Source organism: Gadus macrocephalus, chromosome 15 (assembly GCF_031168955.1).
Source record: "Gadus macrocephalus chromosome 15, ASM3116895v1".
Taxonomy (NCBI): domain Eukaryota; kingdom Metazoa; phylum Chordata; class Actinopteri; order Gadiformes; family Gadidae; genus Gadus; species Gadus macrocephalus.
Window position 1 is genome coordinate 23030580 of NC_082396.1, and position 2976 is coordinate 23033555.

The following is a 2976-nucleotide window of genomic DNA, read 5'->3' on the forward strand; positions in this document are numbered from 1 at the left end:
TAGCAACGATGACAAGACGGAAAACAGGTAACTTATCAAGGTAATTTTGCCGGCATCTGAGGGGAGATACGTCATATCCAAACGTCCGGTGGAGTTTCAGAGGCGTTCTACGCATAGCTGTAGTACGGTGAAGTAGTAGACACTGAACAGAAATAGCATGTACTAAGTATTCAGATTCAGCCCAGGTCTTACTGAAGGCATTTAATGGTCAAAATAGTATTAATAAATATTCGAATATTAATATTAATAAACAAACGAACTTCGAATATGATTTTTTGGGCCAAAGTCAAAGCCTCCATATTAGCAGATTCACACATTCCCTTTCCACAGTCCATCAGGTTATTGAACTGCTGTTATTAACACACAACCGCAAACTCATGATGTTAAAGTCTTCGCTTAGTAAGGTTCTGGTTTAAGAGGCAGTCTTTGCTTTCATCGGAAATAGTACTACTATTGCTTGGCAGCAGGCTACATCTATCAATTAATGAAAGGAACGTCTGACTCTCAGTCTGCGTGTGTTTGTGTACCTGTTATTCGCATATCTCCCGAATACAATTTACATTAGTATTGTGATTGTTGTTTTAACATTCACATTAGTGTTAAAATTACTTTAAAAAGTAGTGGGGGAAAAAGTGGGACCATGAACTTGCAGGATCTGGCTGTGCATTGTATGCGTGCACATATGTGTTGTTATGTATTATGTGTTGTGACTTTTATGTTTGTATTTTAATCTTTTTAAACAGCTCTTAAAAAAGATGAGCCCAAAGCAACTGCCGGTTCCAGTAGTGTCTCTACACTGGACTCATCTTCCTCCGAGATGAGTTCAAAGAGTACGGACTCAGAGTCATCCAACAGCTCATCCTCAGGGGACAAGAAGAGGAAGAAGAAGGGGAAAGGGAGAAAGAAGCTATCCAAGAGGGTTAAAATGGAAAAAACACTGCAAAGAGGTTAGAAATACTAATTTCACCACTTTCCACTCACCTGGGTGCTAGATCACTCCTGGTTCGCTGTGTTGTGTTCTCCAAGCTGGCTCTTCCCATATGATGTGACATTGCTTGTGTGATTGTTTCTAGCACTCACACAGTGAATTTTAGAGGAATAGCTTGTGGTCATCTCATATTCTAGATTGAAATCAGATTTAAGTGTGTAGCTGACAAGCCACACTAGATTCATAGTGTAGTGTAGTGTAGTGTGTGTGTGTGTGTGTGTGTGTGTGTGTGGGGAAGTAGATTTTGTGTATGTGTGCTCCTTCACTCTGTGTGTGTGCTCCTTCACCCTGTGTGTGTGTGGGCATTCCACCACTGTAGCTTCTCCTGCCTCTCACCGGCAACACATACTGAGCATAGTTGCCGTTGTGTGTGTGTGTGTGTGTGCAAGGAGATAGTGTGTGTGTGTGTGTGTGTGTGTGTGTTAAAGATGAGTACAGTATGAGTACAGTAATATAAATGACAAAACTCCTACTATAGATAGCACTAATTGTATGTTCTCTTAATTGCAGCCCGGAATCCCGAGCAGGCTTTGGCCCGGTACAAAAAGATTCTTAAATGCTACAAGAGGCTTGGAACCATGTCTGGGGCATTTCGAAAGGTCGGTGTTGACCGTAATACAGTGGTGGTCAATGCACCAATCGCCGAGCTTTCCATTGCTGCCCCAGACCAGTACAAGGAAGCTTTGAAAACGTATACCCATTCCACAAAATTGAAAGCATTTGCGGAACACTGTGCCTTGACAATTCTAGGCGATGTAGAAATAGTTGACGCAGTCAACACGCTTAAAGCCAGTGGTAAGCTGCTACCACTGAAAAAGAAATAATTATGTGCATTTTGTATTATGCTTTACAAGTGTTCCTGTAAAGTAATTTTTACATTTTCTGTACAATACCACTGTTCATATTTTATCTGTATTTTTTTGTTGTGTGTTCTTTGTTGAAAAGAAGAATTTATGTAGTTTAAAATAAATATTTGTACGTTTTCAGCACTTCAGCACATAGCTTCTTTCCCTTTTCTTAAAATAATATTTTGTTTTAACTTGTGTCTCTTTGGTATCTGCTAGCCACTCATTTATAAATACTTTGTAAAGCATAGCAAGCCCTCACTTTAGATGGGCTCACACCATATAGTCAACTAATCAGTAGTAACTCATGAGTTAATCATGAATTGAAGTGTTGTTAAGTGCTTGTTAAAGATGCTGTAACACTAACTATCCGTAGGCATATTTCTGAAGGCATGTCCAAATAGAATAATACATATTTGTGTCCAGGTTATGTTTGCCACTCATTTATAAATGCTTTGTAAAGCATAGCAAGTCCTCACTTTAGATGGGCTCACACCATATAGTCAACTAATCAGTAGTAACTCATGAGTTAATCATGAATTGAAGTGTTGTTAAGTGCTTGTTAAAGATGCAGTAACACTAACTATCCGTAGGCATAGTTCTGAAGGCATGTCCAAATAGAATAATACATATTTGTGTCCAGGTTATGTTTGCAATTCATTTATAAATGCTTTGTAAAGCATAGAAAGTGCTCACTTTAGATGGGCTCACACCATGTAGTCAACTAATCTGTAGTAACTCATGAATTAATCATGGGTAACCTAATTGGTAAGTATTTGTAACATATGTATTAACACCCCAGCTATTAGTTGAGGCCTATTTCTAAATCATAACATTTTATTTAAGGCATGAACAAATGTAGGTCTAGATAGTCTGTTAATCATCAACTTCCAGGTTTTAACCGGCCTTATACATTCCTAAGTACCTAGATAATAATGGTAAAATTACTTTTTTAGAAGGCTTATTTACAATGAACAAACCATTTATAACTGTGTGGAAAAAATGCTTTACTAATGATACGTTATGTATGAACAATAAATAACTAATGGTGAACAAACCATTATTTAATAGTTTTTTAGAAGGCTTATTTACTATGAACAAACCCATTTATAACTGTGTGAAGAAATGCTTTACTAATGATAC

The 2976-nt window shown here is 37.7% G+C and overlaps 1 long non-coding RNA gene across 1 annotated transcript; it reads left to right on the top strand.

Annotated features, from left to right (window-relative positions):
- The first annotated feature begins 279 nt into the window (after positions 1-279).
- LOC132473671 (uncharacterized) lies at positions 280-1982 on the top strand. The gene is made up of 2 exons (XR_009529450.1): positions 280-947; positions 1499-1982. It is a non-coding gene; the product is annotated as an uncharacterized LOC132473671 (long non-coding RNA).
- Positions 1983-2976: the final 994 nt, after the last annotated feature.